The 15,124-nt window shown below is 37.4% G+C and overlaps 1 protein-coding gene across 3 annotated transcripts in view; it reads left to right on the top strand.

The window, feature by feature from the left end:
• Not1 (CCR4-NOT transcription complex subunit 1) overlaps window positions 1–15,124 on the top strand; it is a 568,860-nt gene that overhangs the window by 266,503 nt on the left and 287,233 nt on the right. The window lies entirely within an intron of this gene.

The raw sequence follows: 15,124 nt of genomic DNA, 5'->3' as shown, positions 1-15,124 counted from the left end.
AATGTTGATCTCCAAACCTTCCTTCAATTGATCACTCCATTTAAGGAAGGGCATCTCGCTCTTGACATTTCCAAAGTTTTTGATCATGTCTAGCATCGAGGCTTGCTAAACAAACTGCCATTTTCTACCCACCATCCTCTGTAATTGGTTTGCCAGCTTCCTCTCTGGTTGTTCAATGCATGTCATGGTTGATGACTTCTTCTTTTCATGCTTCACCACTAATGCAGGAGTACCTCATTGGCTCTGTCTGACTTACTCTCAGTCAACTCTAATCCTATCCACAGCTTTACAGGTGATAGTCTCCACTCATTTGACAAACTATGCAGTGCACAAATATCCCAAGCATCAAGATCATCCACAACTTGTGCCTTAAACACTGGTCTACATCGATCAAGGACAATCTTATCTTGTCACATTCAGTGACCAAAACTCAGTCTTGCCTCTTCTCTCACAAAAGAAATCTCAACTCATATTCCCTTACCCTCAGTGATACACAAATCACTAGACAAGACCTGATCTCTCTGCTTGGACTGGCACCTCCGCCTCTCCTGGCACATGCACATCTCAACCGTGGCTTCCTCAGCATAAAAAAAAAAAAAAAAACTAGGCATTCTCTTTCATTAAAGATGCTATTTTACACCCAACCAACTCTTAACAATATACAAATTCCAAATCTGTCCATGCTTAGAATATTGCTCACATTCTTGGGGTAGAGCACCTAATATGTCTAAAAATTCTTAACACTGTCCAGAGGAGAGCAATTCAGTTCATAGATGATTCCTCTCTTATGGATTTCCTTCAATCTCTATCTCACAGATGCACTGTTTTTTCAGCTCTGTCTATTCTATAGGTACTTCAATGGTCATTGCTCCATGGAACTGGCAACCATCATTTCTCCACTTTCTGTTGCACCTGTTAATACAAGAATAACAGCTGTCCAGCACTCTTTACTGTGCAACTGCAAACACACCAAACCTGCTTTTCTTCTTCCTCAAGAAGTATTTCCAACCTGCAAGTCTTCAAAAAAAAAAAAAAAAAAAAGTCAAACTTCAGACTCTTCACTTGTACCTTAGACATGGCACTGATATGCTTATGTCTTTTGACCTCCCGTATATGAGATCAGTATTAAAAAAAGGAAAAAATGCAGCATACTCTCTTTTCAGGTATATGTACTGCATGTGTAATGGTGAGAGATGGAGATGGTGGCAGAAGTAATTTTTCCATATACTGGTACCAAAATGGTTCGTTAACATATTGTTGCTATTCTTAACAAGATTTAACATACTTCACAACCCACTTAAAAAAAACTCTTTAAAGTGACACTAAATTATTTCTCTGTTGATATAAACTCGCGTTTCACACACACACACACACACATTACTTGATTTTTTGAGAAATACTCCAGAATAGCATTATAGTATTCAAATACTTTTTTTAACCCTAAATCTTGAATGTGGTCTATGCTCAATGCCATTAGGAAACACTTTTCAAAATTTTTCCTCTAAAGCATTAAATTAAATGTTATCAGTTTCAGTTATCTAAAGAATTTATCCAAATAAAACATAATTATAGGAGGAAATCTGCAAAATACACAGTTTGGAAAATAGGAATTTCTTTGCACAGTAGTCAGGAAGCCATAAAATGGCAAACCCATACTTAATTTTTTAATGTCTCATCCTTCAGCTTGGTCATCTTTACTATTCTTTGAAGAGCTGTCTTCAAAAGATAGTTAAAAATTTAAAAAGTTGAAATTAGATGTTATTCCTATTGGAATTTAGACATATTAGTAACTTGGGTTTCAAAACCCAAGCATGAGCCAACAACAAATACAAATTGTTGTTGGCTCATGCTTGTTTATCTAGAAGTTTTCTTCACTTTTATTGATCCAATACATGAGAGATAAAAAGAACCTATAAGCACATAGGTACTGTGTGTAAGATACGAGTGATTGTTGGGAAAGTTTATTGCTTTTTTGTGAAGAGTTTCAGGTTGTAGTCATTTGGCAGTACTTCATGAGGCAGGCTGTTCCAGAGGACAGAGGTATATGGATTCCATCTAATAATTTGAAAGAAAGAAAAAAAAAAAAAAAAGGAAGAGGAGAAGCAAGTTAAGTGTGTTTACAGCTGCACTAAAAAGGGATTATGGGCAGCTGCTGCTCTTTCTTTAACAGAACAAAGAGGTCCAAACAGAAAGTGAAGGAATGATGGAAGTACCTGTAGAAAGAAAGTCAGAGCTGAAACATTGTGTCTGTGAGATAGAGGTGGAAGTGAGTCTGTGAGGGAAGGATTATCTGTGAGCCAAATTCTCTCCTCTGTACAGAATTTTTAGGAAAATATTAGGTATATTATCCCAAATATATGAACAGTATTCTAAGGATGGACAGATTTGGGATTTCTGTAGGATTAGTAGCTAAGTGGGTATAAAATATCTTCTTGAGCAGAAAATAACACCTACTTTTTTAGAGGTTGAGGAAGCTATTGATATAAACATGACAGGTCTGGTGATTTGTGTGTTACTTGAGGACAAGGGTAGATTTGCCAAATCCCTTTTGCAAGAGAAAAGGCAAGGCTGTGTTTTGGTAGCATTGAAGGTGATTAGGTTTTCCCCATCCCATTGAATCTCTGAAAAGTTCTGTTCTATCGCCTAAGAGGATAGGCGATAGAACAGAACTGTGAAACACATCTGCATTTGTAATAAAGCTTGAAGAGAGAGAGAGAGAGAGCCATCTACCGTGATATGCAATGACCAACCAGAAAGAAAGCTGGCTACCCAATTAAAGATGATCTGTAATTGGTTAATCAACTTTTTCTTTGTCAAGTAAACCAGAGAATGGCAATTTGTGTAGCAGACAATCAAAAGCTCTGGAAACATCAAGAGCGACAGCATATATTTCTCTGAACCTTTCCACAACATGTCCAGTGGCAGGTGGGGAGGCTAAGAGGTCTTTTGTCAATCTTGATTGGTGGACTCCATACTGGTGTGCCTCTAGGTAGTGGAGAAGTTGACTGTTGGTGACTTTCTCTATTATTTTGAAAAGGATTGAGATGATTGTGATTGGTCAGTAATGTGATATTATCTCCTTTTCTGGAACAGGCTGGATATATGTTTTATTTCCATGCATTGTGATAAGTGCCAGCTCCAATGTCACTTTAGTGAGTATGGGAGTGGAAAATCCAAGGTACCTAATGTTAGACCATACCTTACTTCATGTAATATCTGTAGACCATTCTTTACTCTTCTTTCTATTCTTTATACTCCCCTTCCCAGTTGCCATATTGAGTATTTGAGGACTACAGATGAATATTTATTATGTTACTTCATGTTTAAGGTTTAATGGAATATTTACAGCACTAGGAAAGGATTAAAATCTAATTTTAATGCTTTCAATATTTTGTCTCAGTCACTGAGACATCTTCAGGGATACACACAAAGACAACGCAATACTAAATAAAACATGTGGGTGACTCAAGTACTATCTAGGTGGTGTGTATAAAGTGGGACCTCTGACAATAATTGGCTCCCAAATTTTTTTGGGAAGTTTTATGCATCCATATTTGTTTAAATTGGGTTGATTTCTGAGTGTCACTGCTAATTCTAAAAACAGTTTTTTCTTTTTAAATTTACTATGGTGGAGCATGGTGATTTTCTTCCAGGAGATCCTGTTGGTTGTATCCAATGCATGGTTTGCAAGGCCAGATTGACCATGGTCGTGATTGCAGATGTACAATTTGTGTTCTTCGAAACAGTCACTGATCTACCTGTCTGTCCGAAGTAAGCCAACTTGCAGGTACTACTTTATATACTCCAGGCACTGAGAGAGAGAGAGAGAGAGAGGAGGGAACTGATCTTTGGTATCACTGTTGTATCTCAAAATCTTTTTAGGAAAGCCAACTGAGTTAATTGCCTAGATAAACATAGTTTTGACTTACCGTATTGTCTTCTTTTGCATGCTATTTCTTCATCATGAATGATTAGAATGTGTGTTTTAAGGCTTAAGTGCTGGGAGGACATCATATTGGATGTTTAATGGAATATTTACATCATTAGGAAAGGATTAAAAACTAATTTTAATGCTTTCAATATTTTGTCTCAGTCACTGAGACATCTTCAAGGATTACAAATAACAGTTGTAACACACACAGAGAGAGAGAGAGCACAATACCAAATTAAACATGTGAGTGATACCCAACGTGCAGCAAACTAAAAATGAAATTACAGTTGAAAAAATCTCTCCATCATATATAAAAAGTGTCTTCCTGGCTGCCAAACATTAAAGAAAGAAAAACTCAAACCCTTTGGTTTCCTCCCCCCACATACCCACCAGATATATGGTTTACCTAAAATGCACAAACCTAATTCCCTCCCTAAGACCTATGCTAGATGCCACTAATGCTCCATGCTACAAATTGTCAAAGCAGCTGATAAACTCTCTTACTTCCCTCACTGGACTATATATATACACACACACACACACACACACACACACACACAGTGGAACCTCGGTTGTCGAACAACTTAATTCGTTCCTGAAGGCTGTTCGGAAACCGAATTGTTCGAAAACTGAAACCATTTTCCCATAAGAATTGATATAAAATGGATTAATCCATTCCCGAACCCAAGATGATCATCATCAAATTCCTGCCAGGTACCCTCAAGGGGTGTACAGGATATGACAGTACTACATGAAAAAATTACATCATTACTAACTTCCTATCTACAATTTTCCTCCAAATCAGTCTGTTACTTGTCAAGACTCCAACATTATCAGATCTTATATTTCTATCGTCTAAGGCACTTTGTACCGTATCAATCCACCTATATCTTGGTCTTCCTCTGGGTCGTTTTCCTGCCAACCTGGCAGAGAACACTTGTTTTGCTAATCTTTCCTCTCCCATTCTATTTAAGTGACCATACCATCTGAGATTAGCTCTGCTAACGCATTCCTGGATGCTGACAATGTCAAGTTCTTTCCTAACATCCTCATTTTTAATATGATATTGCCATTGATGCCATCTGTTCAATCCTCTAATCTTTCTCAGGACTCTCATATCTGCGGTCTCTAGTCTTTGGTCAAGTGTTTTACTTCTTACCCAGCTCTCAGATCCATAAGTTAAAACTGGTTTGAACACTGTCTTGTATACAGCTAATTTAGTGTTCCGACTAATTGCTTTCTTATTCCATATGAATTTATTCAATTGACTTCCCACGATACCAGCTTTGCTGATTCTGTTGTCTATTTCTATATTTAGTTTACCATCTTCACTAAAAATTGTGCCTAAGTAGCTGAAATGTTTTACTTGTTCCACAGGTTCTCCATTCACAACACAGTTGACATTTTCAATGATTCTGCCTATTTTCATTGTCTTTGTCTTTTTATTGCTGACCTTAATACCATATCTATTACAACAGCTATTCAATTTAGTCAGAGAATCTTGCAGACTTGTAGCGGATTTATTTAGAAGTATAACATCATCCGCATAAAGCAAAGAGCTGACATTAACATCTCCAATTTTGATATCAGGTTTAATACCACATTCCTTCATAATGTGATCCATATAGATAATGAATAACAGAGGGGATAATGTACATCCTTGTCTCACACCAGATTTAACATTAAACCATCTTCCTGTACTTCCTTCAATTCTAACTGCTGACTCACAACTCAAATAAAGACTAAGTATTGCTTGATATAATGCCCCATTGACACCATATAACTGCAGTGTATTGAATAGCTTCTCTCTTGGCACCTTGTCATATGCCTTTTCCAAATCGACAAAACTTAAATACAGATCTTTGTTATATTCCCATGCTTTCTCGACTATTTGTCGTAAAGTGAAGATCTGATCCTGACAGCCTCTATTTGGCCTGAATCCAGCTTGTTCTTCACCAAGCTTTTCTTCCACAATTCTTCTCAACCGTTTCTCAAGTATACTTGCATAGATCTTGCCAGGAACACTCAGTAGGGAAATACCTCTGTAATTCTCACATTCAGTTTTATTTCCCTTTTTATATATGGGTACTATGAGAGCTCTACTCCAATCATCGGGAATTCGTCCCTCTGTCCAGGCTTTCTGAACTATGCAGTGCAGCCACTGTAAGACTCTTATACCACCATACTTCAGCATTTCTGGTCGAATATGATCTACTCCTGCTGCCTTTCCAAATTTCAAGCCTTTGATAGCTTTTTCTACTTCAAGTATGGATATGTATTCCTGACTGCATGCCTGGTCAGTGTTTTTTATCACTGTGCTGTCATCACTGCTTGTTTCATTTAGCAGTTTTTCAAAGTAATTACTCCATACTTCAAGGATATCTTTTTCTCCTGTTTTCATTTCACCTTTATCATCTCTAATTCCTTTTACAGCACTCTTTCCTCCATTCCTAAGCTTCTTCAACAACCTCCAGAATATTTTGCCACCTTCTTGATATTTATTTTCTATATTCTTGCCGAAGTCCTCCCATGACTTTTGTTTAGCTAGTTTTACACACTGTTTAGCTTTCTTACATTTGTCTCTGTATTCTGTAAGAGTAAAAGCTGACTTATTTGCCAGGAACTTTTGATATGCTTTCTTCTTTTCCTTCACTGCCTCTTTAACTTCCTGTGTCCACCAGGGAGTTCTGATTTTTTTATCCTTGCACACAACCTCACCACATGCCTCTCTGGCAGAATCAATCAATGTTTCCTTCAGAGTTTGCCACTGAATCTCCAAGGTTTGATTCCTGTTCTCAAACTCTTTCATTTTCTTTTCAATAATATTTCTGTATTTTAGTCTACAGTTCACATCTGAGAGCTGCTCAACTTTTATTCGCTTTAAAACTTTCTTACATGTTATTCTTTTCAATATGAAATTCAATTTTATCCTGCTCAAGACTAAATAGTGATCACTTCCAATTTCAAATCCTCTGTACACTCTGGTGTCCTGCACCAGGGAGAAAACATCACTATCAACAATAACATAGTCAATGAGACTTTTCTTATTCCTAGCCTCTTCTCTCCATGTGAATTTGTGCACATTTTTATGTTGGAACATGGTGTTAGTAATAACCAGTCCATGTCCTGAGCAGAAATCCAACAGATATTTGCCATTATTATTAGCTTTGCTCTTTTCTCCAAATTTTCCCAAAATATTTTTGTATGTCTCACCATCATTTCCTACTCTACTATTTAGATCCCCAACAAGGACCAACTTTTCCTTTTTCATTGTGTCAGTTGCTTTTTCTAAAGCCTCAAAAAATTCCTCCACTTCTACCTTAGTAGAACCTTCTGTGGGACCATAGGCACAAATAAGTCTCATTGTCCAGTTCCCCATTCTGATATTAGCCCACATCACTCTACTTGAGACTGCCTGCCATTCAAGAAGATTAGCATCATATTTTGTGTTGAATACTATGGCTACTCCTTCTTTTCCTTGATTGTTATTGCCTGAATATAACATTTTGTATTTATTGCTCAGAAAGATCTCACCAGTTTTGGTCTTTTTTGTTTCAGTCACCCCTATTATGTCGATCTGGTACTTATCTAATTCCTCAGCTAGCTCCATTTCTTTGCCATTCAGGCTTCTTACGTTGATAGTACCGATCTTTAACTCTGGTGATGTTGAGTTGGGGTTTGTTTTCAGATTTGTTTCAGTAGCTGAATTTTCGATGTTCGCCCTGGTTCCCTGGCGAAAACAACGGGGGCCTTGTTTAACCGGGCAACGCCCCAGCCGGCATGAAATTTTGTCATGTTGTACCATCATTTTTTATTTTGGTTTAACCAATAAGAATACAATTTGGTCGGCTAAATCCCAAATTGCCAGCCCATCCTCGTTCGTTCAGTATATACCCAAAGTAGATACCCAACAGGGTGTACCACGAGAAGGTGAGGATTGGACATTAGGTCAGAAGCCCTGGTCTGTTCTCCGCATTCCTTTAAAGGCTATGTGGAGGTCTCCTCTCAGTTATACAGCTTTGACCCTTAAGCACCCAAGATGATTGTTTATTTAAACCTTTACAACAGTACTTCATGCATAAGATCGTATACAAACATAATGAAAATGCATAAAATCTTACGTAAAAAGAATAAACACAATAAATAGATAAAATAAAAACGAAAATTTAACTTCACTTTAACTATACATACGGAGTAGAGTTGATTGCGTAAGTGGAAGGAGGTGAGTAAGGGGAGTCCCCCTTCCATAAAAACATCAGATTACTGTCATTCTGGGTTTTTTTCTCTTTTCTGTCTCTTGGCACCACTCGACTCTGCTTGAGATACACTGGGCCTCTGTATCACTAAAAACCTGTCCAATGACATTTGTTTTTGCCTATGTTTTAAAATGTTTCTGAAGTGAGGCATGGCACTGTCATTGAAATGGTTTATGATGCGGTTTGCTACAGCTTTGTGAGAGTGATATCTTGCCACAAAACTTTGCACCTCACCCCATTTCTTTGATCAAAGAACTAGGAACATCCTCAATCCCTTCCTCTGTGTCTGAAGACATTTCTTCCACCTCTGTCTTTCGCTGCTCCTTCTGAAGGTGTTCCAGTTCTGTGGTGAGCTCATTCCTGTGATCCTCCACATCAGCATTGTCAACTTCCAAGCCCATGCTTTTGCCCAGAGACACAATATCATCAACAAGAGCAACATGCTCAGCCTCAATGTCTCTGTCTGCTGCACAGTCTGGCCACAATTTCCTCCAGGCCGAGTTCATCGTCCTGTAGGTCACTTGCACCCAGGCTTTGTGAAGGATACTTAAGCAATGGAGGATGTTGAAGTGATTTTTCCAGAATTCTCTGAGTGTTAATTATGTGTCAGAGGTCACTTCAAAACACCTTTGAAACAGTGCTTTGGTGTAGCGTTTCTTAAAGTTTAAAATGACCTGCTGGTCCATGGGCTGAATTAGAGAAGTTGTGTTAGGGGGCAGGAACTTCACTGTGATAAAAATCTGACTCCTCCAAGCCTGGAAGGTGAGCAGGAGCATTGTTCATCACAAGAAGTCATCTAATTGGCAAATTATTTTCTTGAAGGCATTTTCTCACACTTGGGACAAAGACTTCATTGATCCACTCAATAAATAATTGCCTGGTTACCCAAGCCCTACTATTAGCCCTCCACATAACAGGCAATTTACTTTTCATCATGTTATTTTTCTTAAACACTCTGATTTTCAGAGTGCTACACAAGCAATGGCTTGACCTTGAAGTCCCCACTTGCGTTTCCGCATAGCAAAAGAGTCAGCCTGTCCTTCATTGGTTTGTGTCCTGGCAATGCTTTTTCCTCTTGAGTGATGTAGGTCCTCTTTGACAATTTTTTCCAAAATAGGCCGGTTTCATCACAGTTGAACACTTGTTGGGTAAGAAAACCCTCAGCCTTTACATAATCACTAAATTCTTGCACATATTTCTCAGCAGCTTCTCGGTTTGAACTCTCTGCCTCTCCATTGCCTAACCACACTATGTATGCCACTTCTCTTCAATTTCTCGAACCACCCTCTACTAGCTTTGAACACATCAATATCAGCACTCGTACCAGGGTTTTTCTTTAACAAGTCATCATGTGATCACCTTGCTTTTTCACAAATTATAGCCTCAGAAACACTATCACCAGCTAACTCTTTCTCATTTCTCTGCACTTGTACCAGGGTTTTTCTTTAACAAGTCATCATGTAATCACTTTGCTTTTTCACAAATTATAGCCTCAGAAACACTATCACCAACTAACTCTTTCTCGTTTATCCAAATCAGCAACAATTTTTCCACTTCTTCAGTCGTCTGCAATCTTTGTTTAGTAAGAACTTTCACTCCTCTTGCAGCATCAGCTCTCTTGATTGCCTTTTTATTTTTGAGCATCGTACATATCGTTGATTTTGCTATACTGAACTGCATAGAAGATTCGAGACAAGAATGCCATTTTCATGTTTGGATATGATTTCTTTTTTCATCTCTATCATGGTTCTAACAACTTTTCTTTTTGCTTTGCTGCTATCACTATTCTTCTGCGGCCCCATTGTGGCTTAATTAATAATAATTTACGAAAAAAATCAAGAAAACTCGCTGCAAATTTGAGCAGGTGTCTGCACTGAACGAAGGCTGCCGCATATCTGACGCTTTTCTGCCTTATAGCTCAGCACGTGGTTGCTGTTTGGGAGCCGAAATTCTGTTTGGAAAATATGTTTTACAACCGAATGGTTCGAGAACAGAGGCGTTCGACAACCGAGGTTCCACTGTGTGTGTGTGTGTGTATATATATATATATATGTATATATATGTATATGTATATATATGTATATATATAAACTCTAACCATTTTAAAACCTTGATTGAAAATCTAACTTGAAATAATAGAGATATATTGGGGTAAGCTTTGACATCACCTCACTGATAAACAGTGAGGTGATGTTGATGTTAAGGTGTCCCTTAAATGACACCTTAACACTCTTAAAAAGTGTTTTTCCTTCTGATATCGTGGATTTCTTTTCCTTTAACATCTATTTTGATTATTTTTCTTGGAAGAACAACATTTATAAACAAAGGGAACTACTACCTATCCCCCCCTCACCCCCACTTATCAATTTTTACATAGAAAAATTCGAAAAAGGAGCCATAAACTCGGCTCCTCTCAAACCTTCTATTTGACTAAGATATGTAGATGATGTAGAAAATAAGGCGATAAACATCCTTTGTTGTTTTATAGCCAGTAAGCGAAACTAAAGATCGATAACTACGATCTATAAGTTTCATGCCGAAAAACTATCGGCGAAGGCAATTCGAAGTAAAGGTGGAGCAAGCTCCCTCACTATTCTTGATATTTTCTCATAATGTAAAACACAGCTCCTAGGAGATGTAATACTGCCTTACATTATGAGGAGAGGTCACTACCCAGACCGGTTTCAACCTTTTTTGAGGTCTCATCAGTGAGTAGGTAGACCTGGAAGATATCAAAGCTTAGTGAAAAGAACTTACATACCTTCACTATACGAATGCCATAAAGGTGTAATTATATTTTAGTTAAGATAAAAAGCCACATGCAAGGCAGTATTACATCTCCTAGGAGCTGTGTTTTACATTATGAGAAAATATCAAGAATAGTGAGGGAGCTTGCTCCACCTTTACTTCGAATTGCCTTCGCCGATAGTTTTTCGGCATGAAACTTATAGATCGTAGTTATCGATCTTTAGTTTCGCTTACTAGCTATAAAACAACAAAGGATGTTTATCTCCTTATTTTCTATATTAAGGTTCCAGAAAACTAGCCATTTGGCTTTTTATCTTAACTAAAATGTAGATGATGTGTTCTGTATTTGGCCTCATGTGCCAGAACATTGGATGCCTTCCTCAGTCATCTCACTAGTCTACATCCAAGAATCTAGTTTACAGTGAAAAAGGAAAATAACAATAGCTTACCCTTCCTAGACACCTTAGTAACACGCATTCCGATTGGTAACCTTTTCTTCACTGTATATAGAAAACCCACTCACACAGGCATATGCATTCACTAACTTTCCCACCACCATCACCCCTCTCAACAATATGGCATCAGTGAAATTAGCCAATAGAACTTGTAATCTTTGTTCCAGTGGAACCTCTCTTTCAACCAAACTCAGCCACATACACATCTTCCTTTCCAATGGCTACACTGATTACAGAATAAAAAAAAAAAATAATCAGTTCTTCCCCTATTCCTCAGCCATTGCTTCAGAAGCATTTCAGAAATATCATCACCATCCCAGATCCATGACACAGAAAAAATATCCAGATCTTTAAAAAAAAGTACAACCTCTACACAGCTTTTAAACCTCGCCAGAAACTTGCTATCCTTATGTGTTCTACCAAAGATCAGCTACCACCTCCTCTCAATACCTGGAGTATATAAAGTACCCTGTGTCTGCAAGCTTATTTTGGACAGACAAATAGATCAACTACTTGTCTGTCCTTGTCTAGCCTTGCAAACCATGTATTGGATTCTTCACCATTTAAAAAGGAAAGATTGTTTTTAGAACTGCAGTGGCACTCAAAAATCAACCCAATTTAAACAAATATGGATGCATAAAACTTCCCAAAAAATTTGGGAAACAATAATTGTCACAGATCCCACTTTACATATTAGGCTGTCTACAAACACCCATAGGAGTGCATCACCTAAATAGGACTTTAGAGTTGTTCACTTGTTTCATTTAGTATTGCATTGTCTCTGTGTGTGTGTGTGTGTGTGTGTGTGTGTGTGTGTGTGTGTGTGTGTGTGTGTGTGTGTGTGTGTGTGTGTGTGTGTTACAAGTGTTATTTGCAATCCCTGAAGATGCTTCAGTGACTGAGACAAAATATTGGAAGTATTAAAATTAATTTTCAATCCTTTCTTAGTGCTGTAAATATTCCATCATCATCAAATTCCTGACATGTTCCCTCAAGGGGGGGAGGGTACAAGTTATGATAGTACTACATGAAAAATTTACATCATTACTAACTTCCTATCTACAATTTTCCTCCAAATCAATCTGTTACTTGTCAAGACTCCAACATTACCAGTATATTTCTATCGTCTAAGGCACTTTGTACCGTATCAATCCACCTATATCTTGTTCTTCCTCTGGGTCGTTTTCCTGCCAACCTGGCAGAGAACACTTGTTTTGCTAATCTTTCCTCACCCATTCTGTTAAAGTGACCATACCACCTGATATTAGCTCTGCTAACACATTCCTGGATGCTGACAATGTCAAGTTCTTTATTAATATCCTTGTTTTTAATATGGTATTGTCATTGATGCCATATGTTCACGCCTCTAATCTTTCTCAGGACTCTCATATCTGCGGTCTCTAGTCTTTTGTCAAGTGTTTTACGTCTGACCCAGCTCTCAGATCCATAAGTTAAAATTGGTTTGAACACTGTCTTGTATACAGCTAATTTAGTGTTCCGACTAATTTCTCTCTTATTCCATATGAATTTATTCAATTGACTTCCTACCATACCAGCTTTCTTGATTCTGTTGTCTATTTCCATATTTAATTTACCATCTTCAGTAAAAATCGTGCCTAAGTAGCTGAAATGTTTTACTTGTTCCACAGGTTCCCAGTTCACAACACATTTGACATCTTCAACAATTCTACCTATTTTCATCGTCTTTGTCTTTTTAATGCTGACCTTCATACCATATCTATTACAACAGTTATTCAATTTGGTCATGAAATCTTGCAGACTTGTAGGGGATTTATTTAGAAGTATAACATCGTCTGCATAAAGCAAAGGGCTGACATTAACATCTTTAATTCTGATATCTTGTTTAATACCACTTTCCTTCATAATGTGATCCATATAGATAATGAATAACAGAGGTGATAATGTACATCCTTGCCTCACACCAGATTTAACATTAAACCATCTTCCTGTACTTCCTTCAATTCTAATTGCTCACTTACAACTTAAATAAAGACTAAGTATTGCTTGATATAATGCCCCATTGACACCATATAACTGTAGCTTATTGAATAGCTTCTCTCTTAGCACCTTGTCATATGCCTTTTCCAAATCGACAAAACTTAAATACAGATCTTTGTTATATTCCCATGCTTTCTCAACTATTTGTTGTAAAGTGAAGATCTGATCTTGACAGCCTCTATTTGGCCTGAAACCAGCTTGCTCTTCACCAAGCTTTTCTTCCACAATTCTTCAACTGTTTCTCAAGTATACTTGCATAAATCTTATCAGGAACACTCAGTAGGGAAAACCTCTGTAATTCTCACATTCAGTTTTATTTCTCTTTTTATATATGGGTACTATGAGTGCTCTACTCCAATCATCTGGAATTTGTCCCTCTGCCCAAGCCTTCTAAACTATGCAGTATTGCCACTGTAAGACTTTTATACCTCCATACTTCAGCATTTCTGGTCGAATATCATCTACTCCTGCTGCCTTTCCACATTTCAAGCCTTTGATGACTTTTTCTACTTCAACTATGGATGTGTATTCCTGACTGTATGCCTGTTGAGCGTTTTTTACCACTGTGCTGTCATCACTGCTTGTTTCATTTAGCAATTTTTCAAAGTAAATACTCCATACTTCAAGGATATCTTTTTCTCTGGTTTTCATGTCACCTTTATTATCTCTAATTCCTTTTACAACACTCTTTCCTCCATTTCTGAGCTTCAACAACCTCCAGAATATCTTACCACCTTCTTGATATTTATTTTCTATTTTCTTGCCAAAATCTTCCCATGACTTTTGTTTAACTAATTTTACAGGGTGTTTAGCTTTCTTACATTTGTCTCAGTATTCGCTAAGAGCACAAGCTGACTTATTTGCCAGCAACTTTTGATATGCTTTCTTCTTTTCTTTCACTGCCTCTTTAACTTCCTGTGTCCTTCTGATTTTTCTATCCTTGCAGACATCTTCGCCACATGCTTCTCTGGCTAAATCAACGAGGGTTTTCTTCAAGGCTTGTGACTGAATCTTCAAGGTTTGGTTACTGTTCTCAAACTCTTTCATTTTTTTTCTTCAATAATCTTTGTGTATTTTAGTCTACAGTTCACATCTGAGAGCTGTTCAACTTTTATTCACTTTAAAAGTTTCTTACATGTTCTTCTTTTCAATGTGAAATTCAATTTTATTCTAATCAAGACTAAATAGTGATCAATTCCATTTCAAATCCTCTGTACACTCTGGTGTTCTGCATCATGGAGAAAATATCACTATCGACAATAACATAGTCAATGAGACTTTTCTTATTCCTTGCCTCTTCTTTCTATGTGAATTTGTGCACATTTTTATGTTGGAACATGGTGTTAGTAATAACTAGTCCATGTCCTGAGCAGAAATCCAACAGGTATTTGCCATTATTATTTGCTTTGCTCTTTTCTCCAAATTTTCTCAAAATATATTGTTGTATGTCTGACAGTCATTTCCTACTCTTCTATTTAGATCCCCAACAAGGACTAACTTTTCCTTTTTCATTGTGTCAGTTGCTTTTTCTAAAGCAGCAAAAAATTCCTCCATTTCTACCTTAGTAGAACCTTCTGTGGGACCATAGACACAAATAAGTCTCATTGTCCAATTTCCCATTCTGATATTTGCCCACATCACCCTACTTGAGACTGCCTGCCATTCAAGAAGATCAGCCTTGTATTTTGTGTTGAATACTATGGCTACTTCTTCTT

This window comes from Typopeltis vanoorti, chromosome 12, assembly GCF_054136105.1.
Source record: "Typopeltis vanoorti isolate ZY-2024b chromosome 12, IOZ_Tvanoo_1.0, whole genome shotgun sequence".
Lineage (NCBI taxonomy): Eukaryota > Metazoa > Arthropoda > Arachnida > Uropygi > Thelyphonidae > Typopeltis > Typopeltis vanoorti.
Note: the sequence above shows the minus strand (reverse complement) of the source record. Positions and strands in the feature narration are given on the sequence as shown.